Consider the following 10015-nt stretch of genomic DNA (forward strand, 5'->3'; position numbering starts at 1 on the left):
AGACTGAGAGAGTGGAACTAAATATAAATATGTATGTTTATGTCTTACTGTTGTAAAAGGTGACTAGTGATGTTGTCCATAGCAGTGATATATATGTAGTATATATAGTATTAATAATAAAGTGACCGAGTAAAATGAACCTTTTTGAGTTTAACTTGAAAAATGACTTTTTATCAATTTATGTCATTTTGAACAAGCACAGATAAATGTTTAGTAATGTCTGTTTAGTTTATTGTTAAATAAATGAATTAATCAGGTTGCCACACACAGTCTGGTTTTAAAAGTGCTCGATCTGAGACTAAGAGCATTTGGAGAATGTTTACAAGTATGCTGTCAAAAAAAACAAAAAAACAAAAACAATGGTTCAACCAACCCTAAAAAGAAATGGTGTAATGTGATAAGTGATTTAAGTAGTTTTCTAAACTCAAATAAATGCTTTTCATGCTTTTCAAGTGTTTATTTGAGGGGAATAAAACCAGTTAATTGGTTTGTTATTTAGAATGTAACTAAAACACTCAAAATTTCAAATGTTGGTTTGTATATTTGCATGGTGGAGTTTACAGTAATGTACAAGGATGCAAATGTTTTTTTTTTTTTAATGGGAAAATGTAAAATAACACCAATCCAATTCCTTAATGAGTTGGAAGAAAAAGTAAACGTTCATTCATGTTCAGTATAACAAGCAGAACATTCAATTTTCTGTTTAAAATGTAGACATTAGGCTGTTCACTGTAATGAGTGAATACACCATGAACATAAATTTTTTCCATTGAGCATAGAACAGGAAAAACCACACACTGTGACCATGAGATGGCACATGTTTTAACATGTCATTGGGTAAATGCAAAACAAGTTTTTGAATATTTAATTGAAGATATTTAACCATATTTTTACAGCTTAACAAAAAGCAAACATGGACACTTGCACTCTACCCACCAATCCCCATCAATTTCACCCCTTCCCTTAGCTAAGCTGGTTGTACAGAAATGAAAAAGAGAAAGCATTTAATAAAAATAAAAATAAAAAAACCTCTAAGCCTAAATCTCAGGGCCTGTCCCAGCAGTGATCAATTCCATCAGCTGTCAACCTAGAATAAGAATAGGCTCATTTTCAGTGTGTTACAATATCTTTCTGGCATGTGTTGGAAAATGGTGGAAAATAATCCAGTCGAAAAGCTGTATCTCACTGGCTCTGTGTTTAGTGTGCCACTGTCGTCTTCTTACACTGAAAAAAAATACATAAGGTAACAAGCAATTAAACTGTAAAATGGGGGGAAAAAACAAAATGACAAGCTAATTTAACTAGATTTTCTGAAACATGGATAAAGCATTCCTTTAAATTGAATAAACCTGGTTAACTTGCATGTTATCATATGCAGTGGTTTTTAGGTAAACCTGTTTTCTCTTTTACACAAAATAAGGATTGTTGCGGAGGGAAAATAAACTGTGCCCTCATGGGTTGATGTTTAAACTAAAAAAGTAAGTTCTCTGCTCCCTTAAAATTGAGATTCTGTTTAAATTTCCAATTGTAAGTTGACTTAAAATGTAATACACAGATTATTCTTTTATCTTACTATCAATATTGAAAGGTAAATGTTAAAGGTCTTGCTGATATCAAAGTATTGCATGATCACTGTGAATCACTTAAATATGTAAAAACAAAATTGCTTTTTCTTGTGGCAAGAAAACACATTGTTAAAATCACGAGTGTTTATCTTGAGGTTTGTATTAGGTATTGTATTTATTCATAGTATTTATTTGAGCTAAATGAAACCCGTTTAACCCTGTTACCATTTTTAGGTGGAACTGATGGACTATTTTACAGTAACATACACCAATCAACCATAACATTATTATAACCAAATATTGGGTAGGTCCTCATTGTGCTAACACACCAGATCTGACCAGACATGACCCAGTCTTGGCCAAGCTTTATCTGTGGGCCTAGAATACTTTGAGCTTGTGGTCGACTCAGTGACTGCATGGTGTCATGGTGTCTCCTCCTCCACCACAGTGCTTGACAGTTGGTTTGAGGTTTTTGTGCTGATATGCTGTGTTTGGGTTTCGCCAAAGGTGTATTTGTGCAGTGTGGCCAAACATGTCCAGTTTGGTCTTGTCTGTCCAGAGGGCATTGTTTTAGACGTCTTTTGGTTTGTTCAGATGCAGCTCTGCAAACTTAAATAATGCTGTCATGTTCTTTTTAGAAAGGAGGTTTACTCCAAACAACCCATACATGTTCAACCTGAACATTTAACATGCTAATTGAGGCCTATAGAGTCTAAGATGTAGTTCTTGGGTGTTTTTGCAGTTTCTCTAAGCACTACACTGTCTGACTTTGGGGAGAATTTGCTGAGACGTCCAATCCTTTCTCACTGTCTTGAATGTTTTGAATAATCTTTCTCACTGTAGAATGATGGACTTTAGATTCCTCTTTGCAACAATCCCTTGGTAAGCAATTAAACTGTAAAAAGAGAAAAACCAAAGAATGACAACAAGCAAATTTAACTAGATGTATTGAAGTCAAATATAAATGAATGAAACATGGTTAAAAATACCATTTTTAAAAATACTAGTTAAATTGTTTAGCAAGTGAAGTCATTTTTAGGTCAAACAGACAAACCATTTTTTACAGTGCAATGTATTTTACACAGGACAAACTAAGGATGACATTTTATAAGCACTGAAGCTTTTTTGTACATTGTACATGTCTTTCCTCCTTAGCATGATGTTAACACATACCTGAATGCTACAGAGCAGCATTGTCATATTGCCAATGCAAATCACCATACAAACCATGTAAATCACCACAATAAAATATTATTTAGTCATAATAACACCCCCCCCCCCCTTCTTATTTTTAACAGCTGTCCATTTACTTTTATTAACACCCTAAACTGTGGGGATGTTGTATCTATGGACAAATAAAACATTTTAGGGTGTAATTGTCTTCATCTCTGGCTGAGAGTATCTTTACAGGTCAAGTGTGGGCCAACAGGGGCAGGTTCTTATGAAGAATGATCTTTGCACTGCAGTGCTGCATGAAAGTAAAGAAAATTAGACATGAGTATCTTACACATAAACATCCTCTGAAATTAAGGTCATAAGTTATTTGAGGAACTACATGTAATTTTGGTAACCATTGATAAGCAATGAAGAATGAAGGGCTTCCTTAGTTGGGATCCGAGTTCTATATGAGTAGTGGTATAAACAAAAAGTGGTCTGAGATCAGCACTAAAGAGCATCAGACAAAGAATTCAGTCCACTTTAAATGTTACTTAAGTGACTTAAGGATAGCAAAGTCCACAAAACCCTGATCTCAGTCCTATTGAAGATGTATAGGCAAAGCTGAAAAGGCATGTGCGAGCAAGGCAGTCTACAAACATGACTCAGTTACATCAGTTCTGTCAGGAGGAATGGGCCAAAATTCCTGCCAACTATTGTGAGAAGCTTGTGAAAGGATGAGATTCATACACACTCCCAGACTCTTGAGCTTTAACTGCATCTACCATAAAGGCTTTACTGCATTATATGGGCAAGCCATATGCAATCATCAAGGTCTCTTTGCGGACATTGACCAAGTGGCCTTGAAGTACTTACTGAAGTGCTCCTTCATCTGGTCTGGATCTGGAGGGTGTCAGATGGCAAGAGACGGCGTATTTGCTGGTGGATATGTACTGGGTAACAGTGGTTATTCAGTACAAAGCTACTTACTCACTCCTGTCTTTAATCCTTAGACTGAGGCTGAGGGGAAATACAACATGGCACACCACAGCACACACAGGTGTTGTTGAGAGAGCTTTGGGCATGTGGAAAATGTGAACATGGAAAATCACCAGGGGGGCTTTAGTGTTCCCCAGAATGCAGCTGTGCAATCACTGGTGTATGTGATATGCTGCATGCAGGAGGAAGTGGAGAGATTTACCAGGAGAAAGGAGAGAGAACTTTACCAGGCTGGCTAGGAAACATGAAGTCACAAGTAATAAGAAAATGTTTTTGCCAACATTTATCAAAGTTAAAAATATTTTTGGATAAGTGATCTGTCTGTTGTTGGGTTTTGTTACAAACTTAACTTAATCTTTGTAACACTTGTCCTAGCCCTTTTTTAACCTCCTTTACCACAGAACTGGAGTCTGGAAGAAAAATGTCATTAACACTGTCATGCTGGCTAAGCTTTGACGATGCGTGATAACGTTTTATTAAATAAACAAGGGGAAAACACAAGAGTGCAGCAATAACAGAGGGATCAATAAGACAAACATGACAAACCAATGCGGGCAAAACCTGAAGGCCACCTGAGGCTGGTAGGCAGCCAGGGAGCAAAGCGAGGCTGGGCCAACCTAACGGAGGGGGGAAGCCAGATACAGGAACCCAAACCGCGCTCGTCAGGCGCTGATAAACTTACGTGACTAGAGTGCAAAGGAACCGGACGCCGAATCTCACTGGTGACCAACCAGTGAACCAGACAGCGAACTCCTTCTGAACGTGAAACAGCTCCGATAGAGCATACACTATTTTTATTGATTCTTTATTCAGAAATCAGTAAATCTATTTATTAATTGTTATTGGCTGTAATATAAATATTATAAAATATTTCTGTTACACAGTTGAAGAGTATTTAACATTAGAATAATGTATTATTCTTTTCTAGAAAATAGATTTCTCACTGTTGGTTTATATATATATATCTAGTCATGTTTATTACCATTAGTAGGTAAGCGTTTTTAAAATCTGCTGCTCTTTTAGCTGCTAAATACACTCTTTACACACATGTCCGCCTGCTACCCTAGAAGTTCTACTGAATAAGAGAAAATGTTAAGGCTAAAATCTGCTTCTTTATTGATTGATGGTGCAAGTGTGTGTGCTTTGGGCTTGATGAGACATGTACCTTCTCTAATTATTTTAATTTAAGCACATTTCCTTAAGAAATGCCATAAATACAGCAGATCATGTACATAAGGGGTCTACATAGCAAGTAGAAAATATTTGTTTTGTTGCACTGCTGACCTAAAAATGCTGGATTTGCCAGTTTAAACCTACAATTTGAACATTTGGATGAATTATTAATTATTACTTACACACATGGACAAAATTGTGGGGTACCCCTCGGTTAATGAAAGAAAAACTCACAATGGTCACAGAAATAACTTGAATCTGACAGAAGTAATAATAAATAAAATTCTATGAAAATGAACAAATAAAAATCTGACTTTGATTTTGAACCATACTTCAACAGAATTATTTTTAAAAAATCAGGAAACAAGCCTGGACAAAAATGGTACCCCTGAAAATAATGGGGAAAAAAGGGACAAATCAAGGTGTGTCCACTAATTATCATCACAGGTGTCTACAATATTTAAATCAGTCAGTGGGCCTATATACAGGTAGTTACTGTGCTCTTTGGTAACATGGTGTTACCACACTCAACATGGACCAGAGGAAGCGAAGGAAAGAGTTGTCTCAGGAGATTAGAAAGAAAATTATAGACAAGCATGTTAAAGGTAAAGGTTATAAGACCATCTCCAAGCAGCTTGATGTTCCTGTGACTACAGCCGCACATATTATTCAGAAATTTAAGATCCATGGGACTATAGTCAACCTCACTTGACGTGGCAGCAGGAGGAAAATTGATGACAAATCAATGAGATGGATAATACGAATGGTAACAAAAGAGCCCAGAAATACTCAGAAAAAAAGAGATTAAAGGTGAAGTTCAAAGTGGACTTCATGGGAGACAACCAAGGAGGACACCATTGTTGAAAACAAATCATAAATAAAAAACAGACTGAAATTTCCCAAACTACATGTTGACAAGCCCCAAAGCTTTTGGGAGATGTCCTATGGAAAGAAGGAACTTTTTGCCAAGGCACATCAGCTCTACGTGCACAGACGGATAAATAAAGCATATCAATAAAAGAACACTGTCCCTACTGTGAAATATGGAGGAGGCTCTGTTATGTTCTTGGGCTACTTTGCTGCATCTGGCACAGGGTGTCTTGAATCTGTACAATGAAATTTCAAGACTATCAAGAAATGTGCTGCTCAGTGTCAGAAAGCTTGGTCTCAGTCGACGGTCATGGGTCTTGCAACAGGATAATGACCCAAAACACACAGCTAAAAACACCCAAGAATGGCTAAGAGGAAAACATTGGACTATTCTGAAGTGGCCTTCTATGAGCCCTGACCTAAATCCTATTGAGCATCTTTGGAAGGAGCTGCAACATGCCATCTAGAAAAGGCTCCCTTTAAATCTTTAAATTGGAGCAGTTTGCTCATGAGGAGTGGATCAAAATACCTGCTGAGAGGTGCAGAAGTCTCATTGACAGTTACAGGAATCGTTTGATTGCAGTGATTGCCTCAAAGGTTTGCGCAACAAAATATTATGTTAAGGGTACCATTTTTGTAAGGGTTCATATGAGTTAAGGGTATAATTTTTGTCCATGCCTGTTTTATGAGTTTATTTTTTAAATAATTCTGTTGAAGCATGGTTCAAAATCAATGTAGGATTTTCATTTGTTCATTTTAATAGAATTTCTTTTTATTATTACTTTTGTCATATTCAAGTTATTTCTGTGACCACTGTGGGTTTTTCTTTCATTAACCGAGGGGTACCAACAATTTTGTCCACTTGTGTATTAAAGTTAATGAATCTAAAATTAGTTGTTAGTGGTAGCTCAGCTTTTGCAAGCAGAGAGCCCTACTTTGTTAATTTGACTGGAAATGAGAAAAAAACATTTAGAGTATGTGTTGTTTCTAACTCGTTTATAATTTATTAGATTTCCAGTTCAGTGTGAAAACTGATCATAGACATTATTGAAATATTCTGAATTGTGATTAAACTTGTAATCTGATTTGACAAATTACTTGATGTATTACTATGAAGGTATGTGACGTATGTGACTTGAGCGAGCCTCAGTTAACTTAATGTCCCTGGCTACACATCACTGCCAATGTACCATTGGTTCTTTGGTCGTTTGAATGCATCACTGCTCTAAAAACAGAGGGGAAAAAAAACAAGCACTCTGTAGTTGCAAATTCTTCTCTTGCTAAGTTCAAATCAGAAAGAAAGCTAACAATCCTAGATGAGACTGTCTACTAATTGTGCCTGAAAAACACTTCTAAGATCTTTCACTCAACTCTGTGCTCTCAGATATGAGGCTTTATGCTCATCATGTATTTTTCTCACAGCCCTCATTAAAACTACTTTTATTTTCAAATTGAATTGAGTCAGTAATTTGGGACAGGCTGCCCTATGGGAAATCACGGAGCAACCTTTACAGCCCCAACCCATTCATGAATTCTGTCCGTTCCGAGTTCAGAACTGATGCAGTTGTGATAGAGGGCTGAAGGTGTTCAGTTGGGCTTACTCTACAAGAAAAGGCAGCAGATACACACAGCACGTTTGAACCATTAGTCTGTACAAACTAAACCGGTCACAGGCAGTTTTATTACTTTGCCCTTTTGGAGCATCCGAGGGGTCCTGCCATGGTTGCCAACCTTTTGACTGTTGCAACATAAGATAAGATAACAAAAAATAAGATCAGATCAGATAAGATAGCATTTTATTGATTGTGAAGGAAATTGCAGTACCGTGCAACTAAGAAGCTTACATAATAGTCAAATGTTGGTCTCATTCAAATAAACTGGCATGTCCCTGTCTCATTTGCTTATATTTGCTTCTTCTGTTGTGTTATGTGTGCTCTGTTTGTTTACGTTTCGGTCTTCACCACTGCCTGGTCCTGTTCGTGTTCCTGATTCTTGTGTAGAATTTTACCACACCTGCCCTCAGGTGTCCCTTGTCTATCTGTGATCTCTCTGATCTCTCAGTTTGTTGTTGCTTGGCTTTGTTTGTATGACATATGGTTTGTGTTTTCTTAATCTTGTTTGTTCTAAGTGTAGTGTTTGATTTGTACATATACTTCGGTTTGCGCCTAGATGGACTCTAGATGCACCTGCATCCAGCTCCCTCGTCTCTTCACTTATATATACACAACAAACATATATATATATATAATTGCATCTCCAAAATTGCAATTTTACAGAAGAAGAAGTAATTTTAACAAAAATGTTAAACCTACCTAATAATAAGACAAGCCTACAATACTCGTCATTAAGAAATGAGAAATAAGAAGAAATAAGCACTAGGGTGAATTTGCATAATTTGAGACACTGCCTAATGTCGAAGACCTAAGATCTATTTGGTGTAGGTCATTTTAAATAAATTATCAATAAAACTAGAGGTTAACAGAAACTGTGATGACGTGATCAAAATTGACTTCTCAAATGTCCAGGAATCGGTTAGGGTGTAAAATAAGATAAGATAATCCTTTATTAGTCCCAAAGTAGGGAAATTCACAGTGTCACAGCAGAAAAGTGATAGAAAGACACTCAAAAAACAAAATCTACAAAAAAGTAGATAAATTAGCAGTATATATACAGTATAAATACTAAAAGTCAAAAACTCTGAAAAACAGTATTCTTTACACCAATCTTCAAGTAGAAAGCACCCCAAGTGAAGTTGAACCAAAGCTCAGTGACATAGCCTTTTGAAAAAATTAATGTTAAGAATATAAATAAATAAAACAATCCTGATCAACATCTGTTATTATAATAATCCTGATATTATTTTTCTGTTATTATGGAAAGATGTTCGGGAAAGGACAGTATGATTTTCCTAATGTGAAAGTACTTCTGTCAGGTAGAAAGGTGTGGAGTAGTGTGGACTGTGCTGTATTAACTGTTAATAACAGGGTTTTAGTCTATTTAAGATGAAGGGTAAATTGTATTATTTAGGGATGTTTTTTTAATAATGTAACTTTGACCAAAGAGCTGTCGAAGGACACCAGAAACAAAATTGTAGACCTGCACCAGGCTGGGAAGACTGAATCTGCAATAGGCAGCAGTTTGGTGTGAAGAAATCTACTGTGGGAGCAATAATCAGAAAATGGGAGACCTACAAGACCACTGCTAATCTCCCTCGATCAGGGGCTCACGCAAGATCTCAAGAACGGTGAGCAAAAATCCCAGAACCACACAGGCGGACCTAGTGAATTACCTGCAGAAAGCTGGGACCAACGTTACATAGGCTACCGTCAGTAACACACTACACCGCCAGGGACTCAGATCTTGCAGTGCCAGACGTGTTCCCCTGCCTAAGCCAGTACATATCCGGGCGCGTCTGAAGTTTGCTAGAGAGCATTTGGATGTTCCGGAAGAGTATTGGGAGAATGTCTTATGCTCAGATGAAACCAAAGTAGAACTGTTTGGTACAAACACAACTCATTGTGTTTGGAGGAGAGTGAATGCTGAGTTGCATCCAAAGAACACCATACCAACTGTGAAGCATGGGGGTGGCAACATCATGCTTTGGGGCTGTTTCTCTGCAAAGGGACTAGGACGACTGGTCCGTGTACATGAAAGAATGAATGGGGCCATGTATTGTGAGATTTTGAGTGCAAACCTCCTTCCATCAGCAAGGGCATTGAAGATGAAACGTGGCTGGGTCTTACAGCATGACAATGATCCCAAGCACACTGCCAGGGCAACAAAGGAGTGGCTTCGTAAGAAGCATTTCAAGGTCCTGGAGTGGCCTAGCCAGTCTCCAGATCCCAACCCCATAGAAAACCTTTGGAGGGAGTTGAAAGTGTTGTCTGCCGACAGCCCCAAAACATCACTGCTCTAGAGGAGATCTGCATGGAGGAATGGGCCAACATACCAGCAACGGTGTGTGCCAACCTTGTGAAGACTTACAGAAAACGTTTGACCTCTGTCATTGCCAACAAAGGATATATAACAAAGTATTGAGATGAACTTTTGTTATTGACCAAATACTTATTTTCCACCATTATTTGCAAATAAATTCTTAAAAAATCAGACAATGTGATTTTCTGATTTTTTTTCTCATTTTGTATCTCATAGTTGAGTTGAGTTGAGTTTCCCCCACTATAGCTACAAAACAGCAACTTTAAAGGAGTAAGATATTATATAATAAATATATTATATTATATATATTATATAAT

Source organism: Salminus brasiliensis, chromosome 2 (assembly GCF_030463535.1).
Source record: "Salminus brasiliensis chromosome 2, fSalBra1.hap2, whole genome shotgun sequence".
In the NCBI taxonomy this organism is placed as follows: Eukaryota; Metazoa; Chordata; class Actinopteri; order Characiformes; family Bryconidae; genus Salminus; species Salminus brasiliensis.